Source organism: Pseudophryne corroboree, chromosome 2 (assembly GCF_028390025.1).
Source record: "Pseudophryne corroboree isolate aPseCor3 chromosome 2, aPseCor3.hap2, whole genome shotgun sequence".
In the NCBI taxonomy this organism is placed as follows: Eukaryota; Metazoa; Chordata; class Amphibia; order Anura; family Myobatrachidae; genus Pseudophryne; species Pseudophryne corroboree.
Window position 1 is genome coordinate 38,919,461 of NC_086445.1, and position 12,812 is coordinate 38,932,272.

Below are 12,812 nucleotides of genomic sequence, written 5' to 3' on the forward strand. Positions count from 1 at the left end.
AAAATAGGAAGTTAGAATGGAGGCTATATGAGCGAAATTTGCAAAAATGCAGGTCAAAGTACAAGGTTGGTAAATGTGTATGCACAATGACAATATTTTATTATTAAGCTGAATAAATGTGGAGATTTTATGGGTTGTCAAAGTCAAAAATATTACATAAAAAGAACATACAAACTACACACATGAGCCGCTATACTTGCAAATACGCGCAGCGAGCACAGCAATATATGATAACACACGCATTTACACGGACATGCCACAGAGATGGATTCGACAATTATTTCATACAGTACATAACTATAATAATATCAAGCGCCAGACATCATGATGATTTTAAATTATATAATGAAGTAATGTCATGTATGTGTATTATTTGAATGAAGCAAGATAGACCTGTCATATTTACTATTAAAGCAACCAGATTAACGTGTAGATTCATTTGATACTTGTTATAAAGTTGTAGGACATTGCAACAAATAATTATGATTAAATGTATGTAAGCTAAAATCACTTTTATTAGAACAATAGATATTCCAAACAGGTAGTGGACAGGAAGCTCAGGCCAACCCCTTTGGATGTCCCCAAGGTTGAACCTGTTTAGCATATACAAAGAGACTAGTGACTCATCATGAATGAGTAAGTTCCCTCCCCCAAAAACTAGATAACACATTGTTGATCACACAGGAGCTCAGTTGCTGTTTGATCTGAGACGATGATAGAGTTATTGCCAGATCAGTTCCTGTATTTATTTGCTGAGAGAGAGAGAGAGAGATATTAAGAGGAGGATGCATTGAAATATATGGTAATTGTATCGCTGGACTGTAACTGTAACTATGTAACTGTATGTATTAACCGCTTACTGTAGGAGTTGTAACTATAGGTATACTGTACATTGTAATATATTGAATCCATATCCTTTTAATAACAAATATATACATCAATGAGCTTTGGAACTCAGATAATGTGTGGGTGTATTGTTTTCTCTTATGGGATGCAGTGTTTTGCGATGTACAGCGCACTTTTATCGTATATGGTAATAAGATGCGCCTGGCGTCTGCATTATATATTAGAGCGGGCATTTTAAATATTTGTGAGAAAGCAATTTGGCATTCACAAATGAGGGCTCTTACGGGATATCATGGTCTTAATGATGCACTGTACATTACAAACGCGGCTGTAAACGACCGGCTCCGATGGACGCATCACGGCGCTGATGAAAATAACATCCACGTGTATTGTTGTGATATCAGTAAGCCAATGATATGAAATTTCAAGGGACAATGCGTTTCTCATAATATTTAAGATGCTAAAATGTATTTTTATTGTTGCAAAACAAAGTTCAAATAAGTCATATTGTGTTTAATTCAGATTGGATTGTTTATCTGTTAAGTAGGTTTAAAAGTACGTTTAAAAGTTGCTGCATAGCCTTGATATAGTTTTTTTTAACTCAGGCCTAAAATAACTTCTGGTGCTTGTATAATGTGTGATTTCTTTGTGACAAAGGAAGCAGTATGGTCTGTCCTCCATTTTGGACTAACCACATGGCCTGTCCACCATTTTGTGTAAACCTCATCGATGTGGAAGGGGGAGGAGCAGTGGCCATTTTAGGAAGGTGATTTTCTAAATAGCTGATTTTCAGTCTGCTCAGAATAATCAGTTTCCTTGGTCACATCAAACACCATTTATGAGTTACCAATGCATTTATTTAACCCATGCCATAGTCAATTACAAATAGTTTCAATTGGGCCTAGTGAGAGTAAATGGTAAGATAAATGCTTGGCAAAATAAAAAATTTTTTGCACACAGATAGAAAAAGGAAAGAAAAGGTTTTGTTTTTTTCTTCTTCTCTTTTTCCTTCCAAGACTTGTAGAATCTGCTTGCTATAGGATAGCCATTGAAAACCAAATGAACCTGTGTAACTGTTTTTTTCTTAGCAGTGGAAAAGCAAATAGCTTTGATATGCAAATAAGAGGTAAGGTGTCTCATAGGAGACCAGTGAATGGTACATATATATATTTTTATTATTATAATTATGTGTATATTTATATCAGTGTATGTTCTGCAAGATAGCTATCCAATCTGAATCATATCATTTAAATTATTGATTATTGCTAGAGTCATTATAGATCTGTGTGAAATAGGATACATTTGTTGCTATATAGGTAAATTTGAAATAACAGTATTTTAAGGAAGTAAGTGTAAAGACACAAACGCAGGTCTGCATAAAAGTTTATACAGAACAAGTTGTGTCTAGTGGGCAATAGTAATTAGTATTGTTCACATTTATAGAGCTGTGTGATTTGTTTTATTGCGGACGCAGGGTTTTGTACACGTGTCTCGGACAAAGTAAAGGACTGCGCATGCAGCGTAAGAGACACACAAAGTGCGTAAGAATGCAGGCGCTAAGTACAAATTACACAATAGTGTCATTTAGTTCAAAGGTGGGATAGTAGACATTTAATACAATAGCACAAAACTACCCGGTTTCTAAAGCAGATTAGTATAAAACTTTTGTTTAAACTGTATTGCCTCTGGGGTAAAGCTGCCTATCTGAATGAATTGAAATTTTCTGTACAGAAAAACCAAAGTGTATTTGAGTGAGTGAACGTAGGAGTGAGTGGATATTGAACCCAGGGAATTTGGGATCCCGTAGTGTGGTAAATCAAGTAAGTGGAGGCTTGGTGGTGTGAGGCTGCTGACTCATGTTAATATAGATTGGAATACGCAAATCATGAGGAGATTTGCAGAGGAGCGTAATAGGGAATTGTGCATTGTGTAGTATTGAAGTAAAAAGGTTTTTTGTTACGCTCCGAGCTGAAGGTCGCAGTTTGTACATTGACCCGTGGTTGTTCGGCAGATAGGTAACAAGTACTTATATGCTGTGCGATTGGACCACGCGTTTGTGGGGGCAATACATAGCGCAACTTGATATCCCTTTTACGAGCGTTTGCGTAAAATCGCGGTATCATTAGCGCTGTATAGAGCATACGCAAGCGTGATTTGTGTATAAAAAAAGTGTATAGGGAGTTTTCGCTGGTCTCTTTCAGGAAAATCTCCAGCGGCAGATAGTTACTGGAAAAGATAAGTCACTCCTAACACTTCCAGTAAATAGAAACCAATAGGGTCTCACTGGGTACGCGGTGTTCACTATTGGAGTCGTGGTACTCAGCGGAGAAGGAGCGAGTGAAAGCGCTAGGTGTCTTTCGCTGTCTATCTGCGGTGTGCATTGGGGATTGCGTTTACTGGCAAAAAGTCCGCGATGGGATCCAATTGCACAAGCAGTGGGCGTTTGGTAGCTAGGGTTCAGGCTGAAGAAGAGTTGGGATCGAGAAGGTCAGACTCGGGACCGAGAAGGTCAGAATTGCGACAGAGAGGGTCAGCAAGGTCTATTATGTGTGAAAAGTATGGTTCACACACGGAGCCTTTTTGAATTGAATGGGTACGTATGACTGACAAAGATAGGGTACCATTCCCTAAGGTGGGCAGCTTTGAACCAAAGGTATTGCAGAACTTAAGGATAAGGATATGTCTGATAGAATACAGAAAACAAAGGGTCAGACATACAAAGTGTTTAAACCTGTGGCAGCAAGAGGGGTTGGTGAGTTTGATCCTAAGGTATTGCAGGTGGTATGTCTAACCAAAGTCATATAAGACAAGAATGGAAATATAAGAACTGTTTGAACTTGTAGCAACAATAAACAAGTAGGAAGAAAAAAAGAGAATGCAAGTACACCGCCATATGTAGATGTGGAAGCAGTTACGGCCAGCATACAAACTATAGAAAATAATAAAAATATGAAAAATATGACTGTAACCTATATATGTACTAATGAATGTTGAAGTTTTATTTAGGAGGAGAAGGTGACCTGATTGTTTTCAGCCATTTCTCATGCACCCAGAGGAGTATCCAACCGGTAAAAGAAGAGCAGTAGCCTGTGGGGGAAGTGGCTGAGACCAGTGGAACAGGTAAGTATGGTATCATTCGTGTACATATATAGTAAAACCCAAAAATAAAACAAAAAAATCAAGAAAGTAACGTCAGAAATGGAGAAAAACCTGTCCGCACATTAGTATTTGCCAGTAGGAAAGCGGACAGAGACAAGGTAACACCCGGGTATTTCTTTCAGTTACCATATAAGAAGTATTCATTCCAAGTAATGCCCCTAGTAAAGATGAGCTCGGAAATGTTTGTTGGACCATGTACAGACCCTTAATACGGGATGAGAAGGATTGAATTAATACTTCGCATGACCTAGAAGCTTGTTAAACTTTTTTTTGTTTTCGTCTCTTGCAGTAATAGAAAACTCTCCATCTGGATAAGACCACTGGTAAACACTAATTCGGCAAATGGGAGGTGGCTGTCTCTGTGCAAATGGACGGGCTCAATAAGGCATTGAGTGTCAGGGTGCAGACTTCTTTGCAAAATTGGAAAGGGGTCACAGTAGCTAATCTTAGATAGTGTGCTATTGAACATCACAAGAATAGTGCTAGGCGCAGAGAACAACAGGTGGAGAGGTTGAGGATGGTAAGTATGCTAGCACATACAGGAAAGACCCATCAGTCCAAACCCCAGATCCCTAATGGTCAATAATATGTTACACTTGTAGCAAGGAAGGGCATTTTGCCAGAGATTGTAGGAGTAGTAGAACACATAGTCAATATAGATCCCCTAGACAGAAAACACAAGCCACATTATTAAACACATAGACGTGACCAAGGGACATATAGTAAGGAATCATAAGCCATATAGAAAACACAGATTCGGCTAATGGGAAGAACAAAATAAATGCAACATTACCCTTTGACAAAACTTGCTGGGGTTAAGATGGGGCCTCTAAACTTTTGCTTCTTTTACCTAGCAGAAATGGCCCCTGATTAACTTAATTTTGTTAGATATGATATACATATAGTATGCTCCCGCTAAGGAAGTACAAAGTATGTTAGACACCCACGAAGACTAATGTCGCATTCTACTGTTCTAGATGCATGTCCATCACAGGTAGAGGAAATTATCTCACAGATACCGGGTTCCCTATGAACTTAGGATGGACAGGACACTGGATTGATGGCTGGGATAGTCCCAATAGCGATACAACAAACACAGACATTTTTTTAAGGGGAGTAGATCAAGTAGAGAATCACTTCCCCGTAGTGCCCAATCCAGTTGTCAAATTTTTATAAAATCTTCTTCACCTCTACAAACTCATCTGTCACCAACCTCTATCCTGTTTCTCTACAGTTTCCTCTTCAGCTTTTGCGTTCACACAGGGTGATACAATACATGGACCCAAGTACAGTTCAAACTCAACATGCCTAGGTCCTTCAGAGTTCTGCCCAAACCCAGTATATCTCAACAGCACGATGACACCAGTATTACTGCAGTGTGCCTTGTCATGTACAAAGGGTGGAGAATGGGAATACTGGTGAAGGGAAATTTTGTATAGACCCTGATATGCCTGTTGGTGAATGGCAAACCTGACATTTTCTTTTTCATTTTCTTCTTCTTCCTCTCCTCTAGAGATGTTTCTTTTTTTCTTTTTCTTTTTTTTTTTTGAGTTATGCTCATGGTACTCTACATTGCAAACACACGATAGTAAATTAAAATGAAAAATTTGTGTTCCCTACAGGAAAAGGCAGTCTGGAGGACAAAGGGGTATGGCCAGGAGTCCTCAGGACTGTGGACAGGTGGACACGGTAAGCCAGTAGCCACCAGAGCATACCTTCCAAGTCTAGCTGAGGTGGCACATGGTCTGACTCATCTAGGCAAAGAGGGTATGTGCAGGCTGATGAGAGCCTACTGGTGTGCGCCAGGATTCTATTCTCATGCAGGTAAGAGAGCAATGACCTGTCTTGCTTGCTTGAGGAAGAATATTGGTAAAGCAATACCAACAGAGCCATCCCATATCCCTCCTGCAGACGGATCTTTTCAGGAAATACAAATCGACTTCGTACAGTTAACACCCTTTAGGAATTATTGTTATGTATTGGTGTGCACTGATGTTTTCTCAAACTGGGTAGAGGCATTTCCTGCCGCCACGGATGCTGCTGTGTTTACCGCAAAGAAAAAATGCGCAGAAATTTGTGTGTAGATAATGGTACCCATAGAAGTAGGAGCAAAGCTTGAAATTGTACTATTGTGATCATAGAATCTGCCACTAGTATTATGTAGCTTCGGAACCACTCCCAGATCTTCACTCAACGAATCACCCTCTTCGAAATTTGTTTTTGTTTTTGTTTTGGTATTTGTGTTTTTTTTTGGGTTGTTTTTGGAAGACAACCTCATGTCATGATTGATCCGCACAATGATCAGAAATACACCAATGAGGTGACAGTACAGTACCTTATTGAGATGAGCCAGCATTTGAGAACTTGACAAAAAAACTTGAAACTGTTGATTGCTGGTATGACAAATACTAACTGTCTTGATTGTGAACCAAGAGACTGTGTGATTGTTCTTACGCTCAGGTTGCCTAATAGACAGGTGGAAAGGACCATACCAAGTTTTGTTGACAGCACTATCCCAGTGAAAGTAGCCGAGAGAGAGACTTGGGTCCACGATTCCCATTGCAGGAAAGTCGATAGTCCGTAAATGGAGTGAGATCGCAAAAGTATCACCAGAGACTCTGTTCCATGAAGACTGAGAGGCGGCACTGTTGAACACTACCTGAGCGTACTAAAGGATTGCAGAAAGACCAGTCATTGTAATTGATGTGTTATGAACAAGAGTTGTTTTGTTCTATTTCTCTTTTCTATCTTTCCCGCTGACAAACATTTTTTTTCCAGGATATTCTATTTTTGCGAGTTTTTTTTTATGAGGAGTCGAGTGTGGGACTGGAACTGGTTCTGGAGGAAGGAGTGATTTCCTTATAAGATCCCAGGATTAGCCGATCAGTTTGTTAAAGTCAGAGAAAAATCAAAGTTCTGGTAGTTATGGAGTTCAGAGGTAATCAGGAAAAATCAGACAATGGCTATTCACACATTGCAGATAAAGAGTTCATTAATATAGAAAGGTTTATGAGTGGCTTTCCCTGAACGCCGAAGGTTTATGTTATTTAGGAAGGACATTACTTATAACCCTTGTTCAATTATTAAACAGACCTAGCATACGTTTCATAAATGGAAACAATGTTCAGAAAATGATAGGAATATGTAGATCATGAAAATGTTATATGTTACTGTCACGATTTGTTTGTGTCTTCTTCATCTACCCAGCAGAACCTCAATCGAACCCAAACATCAGTGTACAAAGACGTAGGTACATGTATGTGTGAAATGTTCGTCGCAAATCAGATATTGTAGGCCAAAGCACTGTCCCAGCATACTCTATAGGTTGAATGTTATCCCACACCCAACCAGTGGTCCCGTGACCGCCGAGTGCATATAGAGGATGTCTCGTCCTCCTCCCTGTCTTCCCCAAATATAGTCAAGTGTCTGATTTGCGAAATGCATACATACTTGTGTCTAGGTCACCGATTATTGTATGAAACATTTTTTTTCTTATGTTAATAATTGATGGCAGTTATTGTTTGCTGCCAAAGGGTGGACTGTCGAAGTCAAAAATATTACATAAAAAGAACATACAAACTACACACATATGAGTCGCTATACTTGCAAATACGTGCAGCGAGCACAGCAATATATGGTAACACGCATTTACACGGATATGCCACAGAGATGGATTCGACACATATTTCATACAGTACATAACTATAATAATATCAAGCGCCAGACATCATGATGATTTTAAATTATATAATGAAGTAATGTCATGTATGTGTATTATTTGAATGAAGCAAGATAGACCTGTCATATTTACTATTAAAGCAACCAGATTAATGTGTAGATTAATTTGATACTTGTTATAAAGTTGTAGGACATTGCAACAAATAATTATGATTTAATGTATGTAAGCTAAAATCACTTTTATTAGAACAATAGATATTCCAAACAGGTAGTGGACAGGAAGTTCAGGCCAGCCCCTTTCCCCAAGGCTGAACCTGTTTAGCATATACAAAGAGACTAGTGACTCATCATGAATGAGTAAGTTCCCTCCCCCAAAAACTAGATAACACATTGCTGATCACACAGGAGCTCAGTTGCTGTTTGGTCTGAGACGATGAAGGAGTTATTGCCAGATCAGTTCCTGTATTTATTTGCTGAGAGAGAGAGATATTAAGAGGAGGATGCATTGAAATATATGGTAATTGTATCGCTGGACTGTAAATGTATGTAACTGTATGTAACTGTGTGTATTAACTGCTTACTGTAGGAGTTGTAACTATAGGTATACTGTACATTGTAATATATTGAATCCATATCCTTTTAATAACAAATATATACATCAATGAGCTTTGGAACTCAGATAATGTGTGGGTGTATTGTTTTCTCTTATGGGATGCAGTGTTTTGCCATGTACAGCGCACTTTTTTCATATATGGTAATAAGATGCGCCTGGCGTCTGCAATATATATTAGAGCGGGCATTTTAAATATTTGTGAGAAAGCAATTTGGCATTCACAGGGTGCAGGTATTAAATAATGAATTTGGCCATTCTAGAAGTGAGGCTAGGCAAAAAAAGAACAAAGGTAATTCAGAAAGGACTTTCAGGGGTATACAGGCAAAATGACATAGGTAGTTATACAGTCAGATGTTTTTGAAAATCAAAAAGCCAATCAAAACAGTATTAAGAAAAGTGATAGGTTCCGGTGTCCAAGCAGGGAGTTCAGTGTTCAGGTAATCCAGGTAGCAGGTCCAGGTTATCCAGATAGCAGGTGTTTGTTTTGGAGAGTTCGGTATCTAACATTTGTTGCTTCAAAGCCGTCCTTCTGTAGTAGAGATTGCTGGAATGTTATCCTTCTGTTTTCCTTCGTGGTAACGCCAAAATGATGCTTAAAATCTAAACTGCACTCAAAAAATGTGCTCTAAAATAAATGCACACACTTATCGGGAAGCAGCCTCAACAAAGTTTGCTCCTGATAATTATATAGCCTTAATGCAAACATTACTATTGCAATCACAATATATTTTCTGTTTAGATTCCACTTTCCATTTTACCATTGGCTTTCTTTGTCTCGTTCCTCCAGATTGTTTCTCATAAAGAAATCTTGAGGTGAGTACCATGCCCACCTCAACCTCACATCACCAATTGTCAGCCAAGGACTAAGGCATCGGTGACTGACCTTACATGCTCCATACCCCCAGGTGACAGTGCGTATATCGAGATGAGGTTTGTAATAAAAAAACAAAAAGTTTAAAAATGAGCCTGGACGCCCTGAGACGTTGGTCAGCAGGGGGGTGAGAAGTGTCTTTCTTGTGTGTTGACATGTTGTTTGGAATGTTGTCTGTGGCAACAGCAAGCTAAGGTCTGCATTTGATTGGTTAAGTTATGTGGCAATTCTGCAACTGTAATATGAACTGCAAAGACTGGTTATTGTTTGAAACATGCTGGATGCATATATATATATATATATATATATATATATTGGATGTACAGTATATAGGATATAGATGCAGTATTACGTTATAGTTAAGTAAACAGGTCACTTTGCTGCCACCTTCTGGCCAGTGTGGGTATAAACAAGGTGATGACTATGTAATCTGCTTCACCTTGCAGTTGGTGCTGCCCGGGGCCATTACCCCCCCCCCCGCTGTACTCCTTCAGCTTGTAGTTGTGCACCCAACAAAGTAAATTTATGCCCAAACAAAAGCGCTATTGCTCTATTGTGCACCTGTCTTTATCACTTACCAGTTATTATATAGCGCACACATATTCTGCAGCGCAGAGAATATTTGACAATTCACATCAGTCCCTGCCCCAGTGGAGCTTACAATCTATATTCCCTATCACATGTACACTCACACACATTCATGCTAGGGTTAATTTTACCAGGAGTCAACTAACCTGCCAGTATGTTTTTGGAGTGCGAGAGGAAACCCACGCAGGTACGGGGAGAATATACAAACTCCACACAGTTAGGGCACGGGTGGGAATCAAATCCATGACCTCAGTGCTGTGAGGCAGTCATACTAACCATTACACCATCCGTACGGTCTACGTGGGTGCAGAAATATGCACTTGGTGAAGGGAGGAGTTGGGCGGATCTGGACGTACCTTAGTAAATAGTGCTCCTGATTTGTCACCCAAGTGGGAAAAAAAGCTAAACAAAGACAATTCAACAATGAATCAACATTAAGCCAAAGGTGCGTGAATCCAATACACTGTGATAACATACATAGGAGCCAGAGCCATAACTACGTCTGTGCCAGGTGTGCCTGGCACACAGCGCAGTCGTCCTGAGGACGCAACTGCTAGCATTCCAAATCAGCAGCTTGGAATGAGTCAAATTGACTCATTACAAGCCGCCAGTGCTGTGTGCGCCGGAGGAGGAGAGGAGCAGCTCCAGGGGCAGGGGAGGAGGAGTCCAGAGACGCAGTAGCACTATGTAATTGGTGGCGGCGCCGCTGCAGCTGTCCCTCTCCTTCCGCATTGGCTGGCCGGCGCTGCTGTGAATGCTGGGATGCGCTTCCCTCATCCCAGCATTCACAGCGGCAGCGGCCAGCCAATGCGGAAGAAGAGGGAAAGCTGCAGCGGCGCCACCACCAATTACAGGGCGCTGCTGCGTCCTCTCTCCTCCTCCTTCTCCCCTGCCTCTGGAGCTGCCATGACTGAGGAGCCTGACTGCCTGAGCCAGCGGAGAGATGGTAAGTATCTATCTATTCTGTCTGCCATAATGTGTAAAAATTGGGGACGCTGTCTGCCGTAATGTGTAAAAAGGGGGATTGTCTGCTGTAATGTGTAAAAAGGGGACGCTGTCTGCCGTAATGTGTAAAAAGGGGGACGCTGTCTGCCGTAATGTGTAAAAAGGGGGATTGTCTGCCATAATGTGTAAAAAGGGGGACGCTGTCTGCCGTAATGTGTAAAAAGGGGACGCTGTCTGCTGTAATGTGTAAAAAGGGGGATTGTCTGCCATAATGTGTAAAAAGGGGGACGCTGTCTGCCGTAATGTGTAAAAAGGGGACGCTGTCTGCCGTAATGTGTAAAAAGGGGAATCTGTCCGCCGTTATGTGTAAAAGGGGCTCTACCAGGTGTAGTGGCGCTACTGTGCGGCGTAATTTGAATAATGGAGACTACTATGCACCGTAATATGAATTGGTATTATTTTGTGGCCACACCCCTTCCCCATGAAGCCACGCCCCTATATTTTTTGCGCGCACCTGCTGCGCGCACTGCCCCTATTTTGCATAATGGGGAGGGGCGCCAATGCCAGTTCTTACACAGTGCTAAAATGCCTAGTTGCGGCACTGATAGGAGCCCTCATAAACTTTGGTGAAATCGCACCAAATAGCCACATCTGGCGCAGCAAGTACTGCCGCTTTAGAAAAACGTCCGAGATCAGGCAAGATTTTGCACCTCTGGCAAACTCGGATCCTATTACATACAGAATGCCCCATGTATCTAGGGATGAAGCCCCTCCAGGCTGATGTACATGCGCAGTGCATGCATCATCCTGGATTGGTTGAGACAGGGGGCAGATGTATTAACCTGGAGAGAGGTTAAAGTGATAAGTGGAAGGTGATAACGTAGCAGCCAATCATAACAGATTTGAAAAAAGACAGTTAGGCGCTGGTTGGCTGGTGCGTTATCACTTCTTTATCCCTTCTCCATGCTTAATACATCTGCCCCGAGGCTGGATTACCCCCTGTTGCAATATGATTCTGAACCGACTGTCCTTTCGGGCATTGTATTGTAGCTAATAAGCATCTACTTGCTTCCAAGACGCCGGCATCTGCTAATATCCTATGACTACCATATAAATGCAAACGCTTACCGATTCTCTGCCTGTCCTAAATGATGTCGACATTTCAGATGATTTAGTGCCTGTTGGAAGTTTGAACCATGTCAACATTCTAATGTCAACTGTATGGATTCAATCATATTTGCTGCAATGTTTTCGCAGGTGCGAGTAAGTGCAGTTCTATGCCGCACTTACGGTACCTCCAGCTGCGAGTAAAAATCTGCGAGTCGAGCACTAAAATGAGTTGCAAGTTTGGGTGCTGTTGCCAGCGTTTACACACTGAGGCAACGGCACCTCACACCCATTGCAAGGAATAGGACTGACCCCTATGAATATCGACCATGTGGCTGGTCTCACACACACGCTAATAAATATATCTAGGATTACCATACTATCCCTTTAAACCAGGACACTAATGAATTACACAGGTTCTGTGGCTGGCTGACTTCAAGCCTGCATTTCACCTGGTTTTAATAAGCCACAGAACCTGTGTAATCCATGAGCGGACGATAGTATGGTAAAGCCTACATTTATCCAAGGGCCACTACTTTCTGCTTATTCTCCATGACCTTTCTGCTGCTTTTGCCACTGTCGACCACCCTCTTGAAAACCCTTCAGTCCATTGGTCTGCGCGTGTGTCACACAATGTCCCAGTTTCTGCTGGGTGGTTACTCACTTGTCACTCCATTCCTGATTCTGGCTCCTCAGCAAGCGTGTCACTTCTGTCAACAGCCTGCAGGCCAGGATATCCTGCTTTGCTGAGTTTCTTGACTGAGAAGCCTGCTCAGCATACAACTGCAACACATTCCGTTTGAGCATGTGACCGAGACACTAATTGCTAAATCTCCCTCTAGGCTGATTATGCACCTGAGAGTTGTTCTATGTGTGTGTGTTTGTAGACTCCTGATTGCAGCACTGCTATCAGTCTTTTAGTGGTGTGGATCCAGGGCCGGTTCTACCCCTTGTGGCGCCCAGTGCGAGAGTTTCCACTGCCCCCCCGTCGCAAAACAGTTAGTG

General features: G+C 41.3%; 1 protein-coding gene across 1 annotated transcript in view; it reads right to left on the bottom strand.

Annotated features, from left to right (window-relative positions):
- PLEKHB1 (pleckstrin homology domain containing B1) overlaps positions 1–12,578 on the bottom strand; it is a 210,709-nt gene extending 198,131 nt beyond the window's left edge. The window contains exon 1 of the mRNA XM_063951184.1: positions 12,472–12,578. The gene's annotated coding sequence lies outside the window, so the exon portion shown is untranslated. The remainder of the gene's footprint in view (positions 1–12,471) is intronic.
- Between the last annotated feature and the right edge of the window lie 234 nt (positions 12,579–12,812).